Raw genomic sequence first — 16,433 nt, forward strand, 5'->3', positions numbered from 1 at the left:
GCTGTATGCTAAATAATAGTCTGAATGTTAAATAATTTTTGAGCAGAGCCCAGGAGGATTAACACCTTATGTACTTATGTACTGCAAATATAGCAACGTGTGGCCAACCTTGATACTGTGAGTGGAAGACACTGTTCTGTGTGCTTTATATTGTCAGAGTTAATGGTATTTTTTTAATTATATGATCAGTTGATGGGAGATAAGTTAAAGATGTTTTTGTACTTTATTTTCATTTAGTCTTTCCTCTCTGGCTGCAATGCACTACCTTTAATTGGAGCAGTGCATGTATCAAAAGAAATGTGTGTTACTGAGGTTTTTTTCTTTTTTTTCAGACAGTGTGGTGCTGACAATACAATAAATTGCAAACTCTTTTAGCTTCTGTATTTAGGTAATCTCAGCCTGTCTATGCATTAAGCTGGTCAGATGCCAAGCATGGTCAGGAGCCTTGGTCTGGTCATTTATTTATTTTTGGCATATATAGACTGAAATGTTGTGAAAGAAAGATTTATGTGTCATATTATTAGCTAGCTTTTTGTGGCAAGAAGTTTTTAATTTCACAAGAAAAGACACAACAATGTCATAAATAATGAAGAAACAGTCAAAAGCTTTCAGAGTTAAAATGTGTGGAAAGGAAGTGACAGTGAACATGAGAGGAAAGGCCATTAAAGATGTATGTAACTATTTGCAAGTAAACCTTTGAAACCTCTGTTTGAGTTAGGTTACAGTTTGGTTCAGATGCAAAGTAAGAATAAACTGTGCCTAGAGTAGCAAAATACTGCCATGTTAATATCCGAATATCTACTTTGTTTATCCTTCTGCAATTATATCATTTTCCAGAGGGACCAGAGCAAATTAAAGATCCTCTCATCTTTACCCATTGCTGATCCTCTTCTTGCCAAGTTAACTTAGGATAAGTGAGAATGGGATCAGAACTCACTGTTCACTGGTGGTCCAGAACTGGTGAAAAAGACCCCTCGAGCTTATGTCTAACCTAACCTACAATCAAAACTTGAAAAGAGAACACTCTGACACTGCAGGAAAAGATCTTCAAAAAATACTTTTGGGTCATGACAGTATAATGTTAAGACTGTACCTTGGACAGGCTTCAAACCAAAAGGAAATTTTTCCAAAGGAAAAATAGCAGGTATACTTTGAAAATCTGTATGTGAATACTTATTGAAGCAAAAGTCTCGTTAGCTTTATTGAGAAAATACTTAGGAAAACAGCTTTGTGACTAGAGTCTATTTTTGCTAGCTTTGAAATGCAGTACAACAAATAGTGAGCCTACACAAGACTGTAAGGCAGGAAAGGATAAAAACTGTTCAACTGCAAAAGAAACAGGATCTAAACCACAGACATTCCTGATTCCTGTCTTTTACAAGATCCATTTGTATCTTGACCCACAGATCTACTTGCACATCAGCCTTGATCAGAACCTGCAGCAATAGTGCAATTTCATTAATTTGCAGAAATGGTAGACTGAGCTGTTAAACATGACGAACGTAATTAGAGAGAAAACGACCAGCAAAGAAAGTGGTGCTAATAAAATCAGAAATGTTTGAGTGCTTGAGGGGCCTGAATTTTCCTTCAGATATATTTGTTGTAAAAGAGGTTTTTTGTTTGTTCCCTCCCTTTCTATTTTATTTTAATTTCACCTTTGTGGGATTTCAAAACTTGTAATGTTTCATGGTCGTAAGAGCTTAAGTAATAGAGTACTTAACCTTCAGTTGATACCTGCTCATCCAATTGTCAAATTGGCTGAACTAAATTCTATTTACTCCTACTATTAATATTCTCTTTGTGTACATTCCTGAAGTGTTCCCTAAATGAACACTTATTTGGGCGTGTTTGTTGGAGGGAATTTGTTCTATACCTGATGTGTCATGAAGACTGTTAAGGGTGTAGCATTTCAGCTCATTTTTCCATCTTTGCTTCCCTTCCCCCTTCTTTCTCTGTTTTACTTCCTTTCTTCCATGCGCCCCACCCACTTATTTATTAGCTGTGACCATGGTATCTGAGTATTTCCCAAGTGCTTAAAAATACTGATCACAAAACTAATCTCTATTCCTTTCAGCCAATGGGAGAAATAGCTAATTCATTTGCAGGTTTGGTTTTGTTTCTACATGTGAGTGTGTGTGTAGTATCTATGTTTGGAGAACTTGGGGACGGAAAGCTATTTGAAGTAAAAAACTTTGCAGTAGCTCAAATATTTCATTTCTAACTTTACCAGGTCATTATTATTAGTTCCAAAATAATATCCCATAATCCATATCCAGCTGCGGTGGAAATTCTGGCGGCTTCAAGTTTATAATCTTTCCTCTTTTTTCACTTCTGCTTATTTGGGATGACCACGGTTCAGATAGGAGCTAGCAGCAATTTTGTGTTCTCATTTTTCTGTGTGTTAGGACAACTTGTATGGAAGCTCTGAATCTAGTAGCACAGAAAACAATTTACTCTCAGGTACATCATGTAACGATAACAATTATTCCACAGAGGATGTTTCTGCAGTGGGCAATTGGTAATTAATGATTTGCCCATCTTATTCAAGCTATTTAGCACATTGATATCAAAATGTATTTCCTCTGAGCTGTATGTCTGTGTTCACCAGTGGATTATGTATCCCTGTGAGTTAAAAAAAACTTTATCGAAATCATATCTAGGAATTTCTCGAGTAACTAGTTTCACTCTCATGGGCCTTGTATTAAAAAAAAATAAAATAATTAAGTTCTCTTTCAGCAACATACCTGTTTAACCCATCTACTCTTAAGACCTTGCATCACATTGATCAGCTAGTGGTAAATACTGTTAAGATTCAGTTGCAGCTTGAGTATCCTAAAAGAAAGTAGTAATTACCACACATTTATGCCAGTCCATGTTCCTGAAGTGGTGGCTTGCTCTGCTTTGGGTTGACATCAGATAGTTTCTTTTTATCTGTGTACTGATCTCAGGAGGATGGCATTGGTGATGATATTGACAAAAAGTCTTAAAACTCTGTGATCCACACTTCCCATTAACAGCTCAGACCCATCTCATCAGTTTCCTCAACAACTTGGCCAAAGATTTAAATATGTGTGACAGGACCAAGCCTTGTTAGGACTCTTGGCATGAGGGAGGGTCTTGCTGATGAGGGAACAGTTCTCTAGGTATGGTCTAAGAAGAAGGACCAAGCTATTTCTGTTCACCCCTCCAGCTTCAAACAACTTGTGAGTGAATCCAGTCAAATCAACCTTCTGCTAAATAGTTTACAGATATATTACCAAATACACTTGTAGCAGGTATGCATAGTGGTGTGTGAACCAATTCTGATGCATGTATGTAACAAAAGCGTGTTGCTTTAATTAATCAGTGTGACCAGTATAACCTGTCAATAATTTTCCCTTTGCTTCTCTTTTTTATACCCATCTTCTCTAGAGTTTCTCCTCTTTCCTGTTTCCCTGAATTTTTTCCCTAGTTGTCAAATGATTGCACTTACATTAACAGATTCTAGATATGTGTGCCCAGTAATCTTGCTAAATGAGTGAACTTGATCATGAAATGGGTTTTCCCAGCTCTCATGGTACTGGTAGCAGTAACCTAGTTACTGGGAAGTCTCAGTGGTGGCAAAGGCGGCACCTCTATGTCCTTACTTTCAAATAAGGAATGTTACTATATGCTCTTTATTGTTTAAAAAAATCTGCCTTCATTTTTATGTATTTCTGCAAAGCAGACTATGCAGTAAATAAGGAAATGTTGCAACTCTCTCAACCGCGACTGATAAACTGTTGATAGAAATGGAAGCACTACAATGATGCTAGCTGGAGTTGTTCCTAAACAAAGTGAACACTAGGAAAAAAAGCGAAACAAAAAAGCTTTAAAACAAACTATTTGTGTAATTTGTCCTTCAAAATTTATTGCTTGTAACACTAATGAACCTTGGCAAGTCTTAACTATAGTTGCAGCTGTGTTCTTGAAGCCTGAAGTTTCTATAATCCATTTAAAAATTTTTAAATTTTAGCTAGACACATATTTGTCTATTTCTTTTCTCCCCTCCCATCTTATCCTACTCCTCCATACTCTCTTCTAATTGCAGACAAAGTAAATGACCTTTTTTTATACTGCTGGGTGCGGATCCAGTGCGCTGCTGAAGCATTGCATTGCCTGCCTCAGGGGCACAATATTAGTAGAGGGAAGGCCAAAGAATGCTATTTTTAGTTGAACAGTTCAGCAGATGGAGGCATGAATACTCATATATCTGAAGGTTGAGGGGTTTGAACCATTAATTTTGATAATGTATTTAACCCTGGGAACAATCAGAAACTGTAACTCTAAGGTTACGATGCTTTTGACCTTTAGAGAACAGAGGGCACTCGGTACAGTAAACAATATATTACATTTCTACTTATTCCAATTCTCTCACACATATAAATTTCAGGACATAGTTGACATTTGCTTTCCTCAGCTATTTTAGTTCTGGTCCTTAAAGTAAGTCAAGAAGAATGTGCAGGAAAGAGGCCAATGTAATGCGACAGTCATGTAAATATGGCCTTTAAATAGCTAAGATGTTAAATGTGGCCTTTTATGAAGAAATATTATTCTCAGGAACCAGAATCTTGGTGACTTATTATTTCAATGAAAAAGTTGTTTTAGTGGACCGCTGCTTTTATGGAGTTTCCTCTATATGTTGTAACCTTAAAGCAATCTTTTAGTGGGGCTAATATGATCTGGTAGTGATGGCTCACACTGAAGGTGATTTGGTCCCACTCTAGTACCACATCATGCAAAGTGATGTACCTGCCTTATGTCTTACTAAATGATGCATGCTCCTTTTCAACAAATATAGCAGTTAAATATCACACAGCTTAACTATTTCTAATTAAAATATCTCCATGTGTCAGCATATTGGTAATGTATTATTTTAATCCATTTATTTTGTTTATGAAACAGTGACATATGTTTAGATTGTGAAATATATGAGCCTTAAAAATCACTTTATTGAAGAAAATTAATTTCTACAATGCTGTCTCAGTAATGTGTTCACTCACCCAGTCAGTCACTGGCAGGGCTGCCAGTCTTAATGTTGGTTAGACACAGTTTAACAGTTTTATCTGACATAACACTCTCGGATGTAGGCAATAATAATTTTTTCAAATGCAAAAACCATGGGGTTTTTTCTTTTCTTTTTTTTTTTTTTAACACAACGAAGAATGGCAATTGAGTAAATGTGAAAGAGATTTGGTGAGACCAATCAAAATTAAAAACAGCTAGTTACCTTTTCAAAGTTAGACACTGTAATTTGTTTGTCAGCGGGTAGATGTTTGGGTCAGCACTGTGAGTGAGTGACTGTCAGCAGGAATTCCTACAAGACAAGTAATTTCACTCAATGTATTACTGACAGATTGCTCACTTCTTCGAATCACTAGAGAAAACAAACTTAATATTGTTACAGGCAGAGTTTCTGTCTTCATTAGCCTTATAGAATGATTTTATCTAGCATTCAAAGACTACTGAGATCTAGGTGGGCATATTTTAACAGGATGTTCCTTATTATGATACAGTGAATAGTGGCCTAAATTAAGGGAATGGTGTGTGCAAATTTCAGCATATGGAAGTAGTAAATTAAATATTTTGGTCCTTTTCTTATGTAGAAATTTAGGTTGTAGCAGAGGAAGGAAAGAGGTTGAAAGAAGATTTTATTAGGGCTCTGAGAGATCAAGCAAGCCCTTTAATGAAAATAAAATTAAAAATATGCCAACCTTGCAATACTTACGAAAATTTAATTAAAATCAATGAAATAGTTATACTTGTGCCTTTTCCTACTTGAATGTTTATGTCTCTGTACGTAATATCTGTGTTATCAAGTTGAATTATATCAGTGGCAGTATCAATGAAAATGATGTCATTGAGTCAATATTTTACCACATGACCTCCTTTCTTTGCAGAATTTCTTAATACTCCATCTTCTCCTCTTTCTTCTCATCTTGAGCCCTGAATTATCTGGCAAAGTGATTTTCACCAGGAAAAGACAGACCATCAAAATTGATGCTTTTTGCACTAAAATATCAATTCCAATGACATTTTGGCCAGTAGGATTTTCCCAGCTTCCCCAGTAATGGCATCCCTGATCAAAATGAGAGGGAGTCTCCCTATTCTCTTCAAGTTAGTAAAAATGGACAGACAAACAAACAAAACCATTAGCTAGACTAACCAGCCTGGTACAGCAGCATTGCAGCTGCAAGACCCTTTTCTCACCCATTTAATGCCCTGCATCTCCAATGACTGCTTTAAACAGCATGTCTTTGTTACTTTCATTCTTGCTTAATGGAACAGTGTCACATTATTTAATAAAAAATTTATAGGAATGTTTAAGAGAGACTGTTTCTATAGTCTGTAGCAGTTCTAGTACTTGTCTTGGATATGGCAAGCCAAAGTCCAGTCCTGGGCTTGTGTTTCCCCCTGTTGCAGGAAGGACACTAGCCATCGGACTGTCACCCAGTCTGGCATAGCTCTCCGTTTCTGTTCCCTTCAGATGCCCAACCCCTCCTCCGCCTTGGGAAGTGCTCCCGTCCTGCGCCTGCTCTCCTCTCCCAAGAGAGAAGACTTTTCAAGCTGGCAGCTAGGGATCAGGCTTCTGGCATGATTCCCATCTTTTGCACCTTTAGATCTTACCAAGCAGGACAGCTGCCTTCCAGGCCCATACCCTCTGTTCCAGAGAGAATTTACCATTGAGATCATAAATGGCACAGGCATAAACTCACTTATCAGGAAACGTGTATATTTAAAAGGATGTCATCCTTATAGCCTGGATTGCAGGAGGTTTCCTGTGTCTCTTCAGTCTGTATCAAGGCAGAAACTTGAGCCCAAGTGACTGGAGGAGGCTGAGCCGCCAGCGTCAACAAGACGTTCTCGCTGCCTTAACCACTGGCTGCCCCTCACTGAAAGCCCAGGCTCTATTTTAAGATAATTGTGCTTTGCAAAGCTCCCTCCCTGGAGTATGTATTCACTCAGAAGCCAGTAAGAAGCAAATAAGTTACTGCTGCATTTACTGACAGAGCACCAGAGGCACCAGTACTACAGAGTGCCATCAGGGGACGAGCACATTTTTTAAAGCTCTTTTAAAACTGTGGCATCCCTTTAGGGAATAGGCTGACTGTGAGGCATACTCTGTGCTGGCAGTTGGATTCCTTCAAGCTTTCTAGAAATATATATGGTGTATGCCTTACAGGAATTAGCTGCAAGTGAATATCTTTCTGGAATTTTATTATACTTCTGATAACCATAGAGCAAGCTGCTTAATTTGGCAGCAAATTACGAACAAGAAGGATTTTTTTCCTGTGAAGGTGTTAACATATTTGGATGTTTAGGAACTTAGCAGCAATCAGATTAAAGACAAAAATACGTTTTAAGTGAGGTCTATACACAAAGGAAAATAATACACTTCTGTATCCGCATTCCTTCCTGACTAATTGCTACAGAAGAAGAAAACTTAATAACTTATCTAAGAATATGGATGGTTAGATGAGAGCTTCTAGGTGTAGACATACACACACACGCATGCGCAAAGGAAGCAGAAGAATCCTCTTAAAGATGCATGGACTGGAAAGAGACCATCCCCTGCCTTACTTCGGAGCATCTTTGATTATAAGAGAGTATTCCCTCCCACTAACTCAATTCAGAAAGAAAGGGAAATTCATAGGAGATGAGATAGAGCTCATCAAATCAGTGTGTAGATATTGCTATCACTGAGTAGAGTCTTTTCAGATGACGAAACAGGAATGGTATTGCCTCCAACACCCTGCTTGTTTAAGATGCGTTTGGTCTGTGATGTTTTTAGAATCCGTATGACTGAGAAACTAGAAAAGTGTCCTAACTTATAGAAAGTATCGGAATTATCTGTCGATTCTTAAGACTTCAGCATGAAGGCTGCGTGTTGGGTGGAGGCACAATAGAAGGCTTGCCTATCAGTCCTGAAAAAAAGAGACTGTAGGGAGGAGCATCTTAAAGAATACAGGAAGAAAAACACACCATGCTTAAATGTCAGTATTAAGGGATTATTCAAGACTTAAAAGAATCATTCACAAAATCTAGTGAGGTCAACACAACAGAGCACATATTTTGGTGTTGTGCTTGAATTACAGCAAATAGCTAAGCATGAAAACAAACGAAGAAGTATTTCAGGTGCAGGCATAGTGGAGAGTGTGTTGTCATGTCCACTGATATTTTTGGAAATGAAGTGAGAAATAAAAGAGGTAAAGTCCTTTCAAAGAAGTTGCATCATTTGTCCTGCACACTAGAAACAGAACAAGTCACCAGATTTAACTAGTCTACAGCTTTATAAAATAACACATCTGTGAACTATCCATAGTAATTCATCCAGTACAGACCATCTCTTCTGTTTCAGTCTTCAACACGTAGGGGAGGGCTAAGATCAGGCCTCATAACCATTTTAATCTGATCACAGCACTGTTGCTGAAATGTCATCACATCCACTGTGGTTCAGAAAGCATGGCAATCTTACACCAAATTCATATTTAATGTGTAAAATACATCAGCTTACAATGAATTTGTAATAGTAAGTTCCCAATTACCTTGTTTCAAGGTGCAAATGTGATTTATTTTTTTTTTAGATGTAATTATTTAATTTTCTTTCAAGGTGCATGAAAGTTCTAAATATACAGTAGAAGGTCAGTGTGAGAGATCTGCTAAGCAGCCTGTAAAGCACAATTATTTCTAATACTTTAAAACACCTGTAAACTGGGCTTGTTTTCTGCTTCACAAAGAAAACATTTCACTGTTTTCTGCATTTAAATATACATTTTAAATATGTTGACTTACCAGGTAACGCAGCAGGCTGAACAGGGACAAACCATTTTTAATGGTATGTTAATTGAATGGGATGCTAGAGATGCACCTGAGTGGCTTTTTTTCCCAGATGTGCCCCAGCTGACTGATAAAGCTTCTCCTGATCAGTGGAGCCAGTGTATATTTATTATATCCCTGTCTTTCGTCTATTTTCACTAGTGAAAATTATAGAATGGCTGCAAGCTACCACATGAACTGTCTGTGTCTCTTATAAGAGTAGGAAAACATTATGGCTTCAAACCCCAAGCAGCACTTTCAAAGATCCAGCTCTTAAATGCAGAGCTGTCTTGGCATCTTCTCACAAAGTGGGGATTCAGACGTGGGAATTGAGAGAGAGAGTTTAAATGGGACTTCCTGACTTGCTGGGATGGTATCTCATTATTCTGTCATGGGATCCTGTAGAAATGTAATTGTAGTGCTTTTGCCTCTCAGTATGATTAGCAGTGGTAGATGAGCATTCAGTTTTCTTGTTCTGGGACTGTAGAGTTCTACACAGGGAAATACTGCAATCATAGTTTTTGATAGTTTCTCCATCTGGGTGGTCAGATAGTGAATGAACCCACCAACCTATGCCAGATCTTAAGAAATATTTCTGGAGAAGGTTTATTGCCACTTATTTTTTCCATGTCCTGATTTCTTTTTCTTTTACTTATGTCTCTGTTTTGCTGTCTGCTGCCACGTTGACAAACCTAGAAGGTCTACACTAGAAGCAGCAATTCGCAACCATCCTTCTGTCCTGAATCGATTTCATCCCCTGTAGGATTAGTAGAATAATTATGTTTTTAGACCCCTTCAACTAAGATTGTCTACCTTACTGGCAATCGTACCAGTGACATGGACATGTGCTTACTAGGAAACTCATTCACCAACTCATTTCACACAGGTCAACAAGCAGTTACTCATAATTGCTTGTAATCCCGCTGACATGAGCCTGAATGAAACTCCTGACTTCTCTCACAAAGCGCATCTATGTGTTAACATTTTTTAAAAATAAATATCTGAAATTCTAAAATTCAAAATTTGATAAGCTTTAATAGCTATCATCTGTTCAGCATACTTACTGTAATTAATTGCTTTTCAATCATATAATTTTATTTCCCTTATCACAGGGGTTCCTTCTTTTTACACCAGCTTTAGTCCTGAACACATTTCTGCACATAAAGTGTGTGAAACTGTCTGAATTCATGAGTTAACTGCTCTACATATAGACCTCTCACATTTGTTGTTAAAGATACTTTATATTAGGAGTAAGGAAGATTTTTGGAAGAGCTTCTAAAAGAATATCAGAAAACATTTAAAATTCTTTCTAGGAATAATTTGATTACAGTGTCACCAGAGAAGGTAATATTATGATAGCGTAAAGTGAATGAAAAAGCTGCACTCCGATGCAGCCATCTGGTTATAGTTTCGTATTTTCCTGATAGATCTGGTTATATTTTCATTTTAAATAAGTACTGCATATTTGCTTTCCTTGGGTACAGGAGAAGGATTTTAAAATACTAGAGGCTTTGTTTGCAGGTATCTTTAGAGCCATGCTTTCTGGTCCTTGCTCGCTTTCCTAGGTGAGCTTGTTACTCTCTTAACTTTAGTGCTATCTACAGTTTTGATGAGGTAGAATTTATGCTATAAATATGCCAAAAGCAAATCCTAATAGAAGCAAACATAGGAAAAATCACATAAAGATTTATCTTCAGCATTTCACATTTTTTGTCAAATAACATTATCCAGTGGAAACTCAGAATTACTTTGTCAAACAAATGCAGTTGTCCTTTGCCGTAACTGGCTTTCTACCAAAGGTATTTAGGCTTAAATGAACTTATATTTTATTTATCTTTTTACTTTTATATGAAATACTTAATAGTTTTAAGCAGAGTGTGTCACAGTTATTTTGTAAAATCGTTTAAAAAGTTAAAGATTTTTTGCCGGTTTCCAAGCTGTGTAGTACAACATATAATCTGGGAGAATCATAAAGATAAGTCGATTGTGTTCTTTCCTGTGCATGGTAAGTAACAGGAGAACTGTGGTCAAAAAGTAGCATATCAATAATCTGACAGCATTAAATGAAGGAATTGAAATCTTTGTGCTTAAGAGAAAGATTTTATTGACGTTTCTCCTGTCCTCCTGAGAGGAAATGGCTATAGATGTTTGACGAAGTTTTTACATATTGTTGCATTCTGTTTTTTCTTGATATTTACAATATATAGCAGATTTTACTTAACGCTCACGTTTTATGTTTAATAGGAATACTTTATGATAGTATTCAGGTATACCTAGTTCAGACACTGTAGTAACGCAGTAACAGTGCATCCATTTCATGAGCAGTACAAAGAAAATGGTGAGGTTCAGGCTCACAGAAGGTGTGTTTAAATGGAAGGTCTGAGGGATACTTCCTAGTTTCTGGGTACAGGTGCTCACCCTATGCAGAGGTGGGACACAGAAGTATTGAGTCCCTCTTGCTTTCTGTGCTCCTGTTTCCTGGCACACAAAGGTGAGCCATGTCCCCAGGCTGGCCAGAAAAAGGAGTAAGCCAGGAGGTGAGAGCGCTCCTGCTCTGCAAGTGCAGGGGAAGACTCCTGGTTAAACTACCTCTCATTAGGTCCTCCTCTTAGAGAAAAAATACAGCAGAAAAAAAAAAAAAAAAAAAGATGCAGCCTCCATTTGGGCTTTGATCTTGCTTTCATAAATGACTCAAAGAATTTACATGGTAGCATGCAACTATTCCATTATTGTTGCTAGCAGAAATACAACAGAATAGATACACAAAGTGGAAGAGATGAGAACAGTTAGTGTTCCTTTATTCCTTGTCAGAACTTAGTCTAGATCAACTAAAATGCTTGCTGTTTTTGTCATGTCTGAAGATAAAACGTCAATGTTTACATATTCCTATCTTTTAGACAAAAGATGCTTATTGTTTTAGAACTCCTGAGTTACTATCTATAGGAGATTATAAATATGTAATAGATGCCTAAGTTCACCTCATTTTTAAGTATTTTGTATAAGGATCAGTTGTTATAACTGCAACAAGCAATTTGTGTTACATACTTCTTTTGTCCTTTTCTTACACCATAAAGAATTAAACTCGGGTAAAATTAGTAAGATGAGAAGCTAAGGTGTTATGGCCTCTTCCTCCATTAGGAGAAAAAAATGCTAAGCATATATCATGTGAAAATGTTGTTGTTTTTCTCAAATTATCACACTGTCCTTCCTGCTATTTGTCTAGATTTGTAGTACGAAGAGCTCCATTTGAGACAGCAAATGATCAAACTCCAGTTTTGGAGTTCCAAGCTTTTCATGTTAATTTTTGTGTCTGCATAGAGTGCCTTTAGTGACATGTCCACTGAGCTATGCAACTGCAGTATTTCGCTCCCACCCTCATTCAATTCCCTACATTGTGCAGCAGTCTCAGTGTATTCAGCAGGTTGTATGCCAGCAGATGAAACAGATGTTTAGGCCATACTGGAATGGAGCGGCATGCTGCATCAGGACCTGGATATTCCTCTTGACATCTGGATGCTGCTGGGCTGGGAAGCCTGCCTTAGGCCAGGAGGCTGTAGGAGCCTTGTGGCAGTAAACATAGGGTCTTTGCTGCTCTTTAAGCGATTAGTGCACTGAAGCAGCAATAATGCTGAATTATCGCTTGGTTGCGTTCTTCTAAGGAATCTTGGGACAAAGGGATAGTCAAGGAGGAGTATTTACAGTAAAGTCATGTTCACAAAGACAAGACTAATTACCATGTATTAAAAAGCTTTCTTTCAACTAATTTAATTAGTTGTAAATTGTTATGAATACTTTAGAAAACTTTTTACAAAACAGTGAACAAATAGCTTACAGAAAAACCTCCCTTTCTCATTTAAAATCATCAAGATGAAAAAAGACAATTTCAGCTACTTTCCAATTTCATGGTCTGGTCAAATTGTATGGAACAGACAACAAAATGTGACTGAAGACATGAAATTGAAGGTATACTAATGTTCATGCCTACTAGAGACAAAAATGTGAACTTCTAATAGCTGCAGGGGAGAATATTAGGTATGGAAGCTGTCTGACTTATGCATTGATTCTTTATAGTTTCACTTTATCAAGTTGAAAATTGTGCTGTATGTGCTGCTACAGCCTAAATTGTCTGCTGCAGCACTTCCCTTTATGATGTGTGTTATTTAAACACAATAGACATGGTATATTGCATGGAAATAGGCATTTAACGTTTTGTGATTACTAGCTGTTGGACAAAATAGCATTTAGCAAGGATTCCCCCACCCCCAATAAATTTTTGTTGTTAAAACCAATGTGTTTAAATGAGGGCCCTCCCAAACAGATTACAGCTTTTTGGAGAGCATGAGGCAATATTTTGAAGAAGACCAGTTTGTTGCTCTCTTTTAACCTCTGGTATTCTAAAGGGGTTATATTTAATTAACACTGGCTAAAGGCCTGACCTGAGAGGCAACCAAAAGTGATGGAACTGCATTTTCAGATCCAGGCTGTAATCTGTTGGGAGAGGAATAATAATAATAAAAAAAAATTAGAAAGCACCATTTACTGAAATTCTTTCTAACTAAGCTGTATTTCAATGGGCCATTTAATGCTCAGATGGACAAAGGTATTACTTCAGTCATTGAATTGTATCAAACCCTTTCTCAGAGGCCCAGTTTAAAAACTCTACAGGAAAAGTGGCTTAGCATCATATTCTCAGCAGACCAACAGTCAGTCTGTTTGGAAAGGAGAGGGGAAAAAAATAGAGTGAAATGAGGTGAGACACAACCGCCAAGTCAGTGAGGATTTTTGCCTCTCCTTCCAGTCAGTGGCTTCACAAGGGAATTGCTCTTCAGAAAGCAAGAGCTCCATATTCAGTACAGAAGACTTTCAAATTTTTTTTTTTAATCTTTTTTTTGTTTTAGTAGCTCTTACTCTGTTCCCCCTGGTCAGGTTTTGGCCTGCCCTTTGTTCTTTTCTGACACGGCAGAAACATAGTTTTCTCTCAGGGGGACTTAAGACCAGAGTTAGATTTTTGACTCAGTCACTTTGGAAGAAATAGGAAGTCTCATTTAAATATCACAGACTGACACTTGTGAGCTGAGTAGTTATTTTATTTCAATAGAGCCAATGTTACATATGTTCTATGGTCATATAAGATACCTACTGTACTGTCTGAACCTTAATTGCATAAAAATTTTAGGCTACAGTTTTGAATTAATATTTTTTGCAGAAAGGAAACTTTTGTTTCACAATTTTGATGCTATGTCATTAAAAATTCCCAGCGTCCTCATAGGGTGATGGGGTGACATTATATCTTGGAAACTTGTCAAGGTGCTGTAAAACTAATAAACCAATGGCTTTACTTCTTAAGGAGAAACAAATACAATATTACAGACGCAACTGCCAGGTGCCAAATTATATACATTGTCTTAGCTACTTGCAGGGATTGATAATTTATTTGAGCTCTAAGCATTCTTTCTTGGCTTTGCCCACAGCTTTACAGTAAACAGACTGTGAACAGGCAGTTGCTGAGAGAGTGTATTTAATTTTTATAATTCAATGAAATCAAAGCCATTTGATTTCTAAGGGGCACAATCTCAGGAACAACGCCTAAATGAGAGTTGCCTGCATTTAGGCAGCAGAGTGAGCTGTTTTGATGGCCATTTCTACTTCATTACGTCAAAGCAGGATGAGGTCAAAAGAACAAGAAGCACAGTTCACAAACAAAACAGAAATGATCTTGAGTGCCTTAATGCAAGTGTGCCTGAAGGCAAGTTAGTTCTTTATTGCACTGGTGCATGTATTTTAGCTCTATAGAGTTTCTCCAAATTTACATGACTGTAACTGAGAGAGACTTTGGGGTTGGATGTCTATGCTGTCAGGCCATGATGATAAACAGGTGGGGATAGCGAAAAGTGAGTGATTAAGTGTCTAAACGTGAATCTTGCTGCAGGTATCTTCTCATTCCACTATTCTTGCTTGGTTGCCTTTTTTTTTGTTTGTTTTCATTTTTGCTTTGGTTTGGTTTTTTTTCCCAGAACATCAGCATGAGCTTTGGGGCCAGAATGTATTATCTGTAAGAACAAGCAATGTTAATAACATTTAAAGAAAAATTAGTCAAATGGCAATTTCATCTTCAGTTTATATTTCCCGTTACATTAAAAATTTAAGTAGATATTATGTAGCTGACAATACTTATTCAGGCTCTCCCAATACAAGCACATGCTATGATGAATAAAACCAAACTTAAAATAATAGTGCAGGAACCACAGCATGCAAGAATAAGTCAGGGACAAAAAGATCTCTCATTTCTTCAGAAAACATGCCAATGCGACCATCCAGTCCATTCATATTTTGAGGAGGACCTATTACATGTGCTGTGGGGGACTGTTCTCTAACAAAGAATGAAAATTTGCTTCTCCAAAAGATGAGGCAAGAGATGAAAATCTGTGAAGAACAGATATGGTTTTGCTAATTATTTTCCCCAGCAGAGGTCTGGGTCTTTGTCACTGACTTATTTAACAGATCCTCTTAACATCTGTCCAGCAGACTGTGGACTTTATTAGCAGACAAGAGACCCACCAGATTTAGAGCCTGCTGGGTGCGTCTTCATCATCACAGCTGTGGATTAACTCAGACTTTCCAGAAGAGGACAACCATATGGGATAATTGGTGTCATTGGGTAGCTAAAAAAAATATGAAGAAACAAATGTCGTCCAAACAGAATTCACTGTTTTTACAGCCACAATTACTACTCTGTTTAAGAAATAAGAAAGGCAGCATTACACTAAAAAAAGAAAATCTATTCATATCTGTGTGGGAACCTAATCAGGCTCTTGTTTCCAATGACGATGGCTCCACAGTCGCACCAGGTCTGCGACAAGAATGCTCCTTTTGTGTGCCGATAATGTGGAAGCGATAAAATTTCCTATAAGAGACATATGTGTTTACATCATGAGATGTGTTATTTGACAAAATGCTTTGTTCTCTGCATATTTTCCACGCAGAGTTTCATGCTGGGTTGTTTTGCTGGAAAGCTTTGATTAGCTAGAATTAGTTGCTGAAGTAAAATAGACACTTTTGTTTTATGAGTCCTCTTGCTGAGCTGTAAATTATGGTAAAACATATAAGGAGTGACAGAAAGAAGTGCTGATTTGAACCTCTGACCCATGATCGGCATGAAAACATAAGATAACTCTTTCAAAGGACTACTGAGAGCCATAAATATTCCATGGTCCACTTAAAGTTAGGCCCTTTTAACAAAATAAAGCTGTTATTTTGCAGTACTACAACAATACAAGCTGCAGTATCTAAAATGTGTAGAGATTCTTTTCTTTTCGGCATGGGTTGGCCATTATTCACAGCAGGGCAGTAGAAGCGATGAGAGTGATTTTTCTTCTTCTGAACCAGTACAATGAATTTGTGGTCAGTAAGAGGAGTTGGAACTGGCAGACACTCAGTGATGAAATTAGGTAACTTACTTTGGAGCTTGAGAGAGAAGGAAAACAGGCATGTCTATCTGCAAAGGAGACAGGAACTGAGTGGAATTAAAGGCCACATAAAAATTTCGCTTGAGAATATATAGACTAGCAACTGACAGATGCTGAAATTACTGGTGTTAG

The 16,433-nt window shown here is 37.4% G+C and overlaps 1 protein-coding gene across 1 annotated transcript in view; it reads left to right on the plus strand.

Moving 5' to 3' along the window:
• SOX6 (SRY (sex determining region Y)-box 6) overlaps positions 1 to 16,433 on the plus strand; it is a gene marked incomplete at its 3' end in the record, with an annotated part of 172,104 nt that overhangs the window by 140,357 nt on the left and 15,314 nt on the right. The window lies entirely within an intron of this gene.

Source organism: Cariama cristata, unplaced genomic scaffold (genome assembly GCF_000690535.1).
Source record: "Cariama cristata isolate BGI_N322 unplaced genomic scaffold, ASM69053v1 scaffold8221, whole genome shotgun sequence".
Taxonomy (NCBI): domain Eukaryota; kingdom Metazoa; phylum Chordata; class Aves; order Cariamiformes; family Cariamidae; genus Cariama; species Cariama cristata.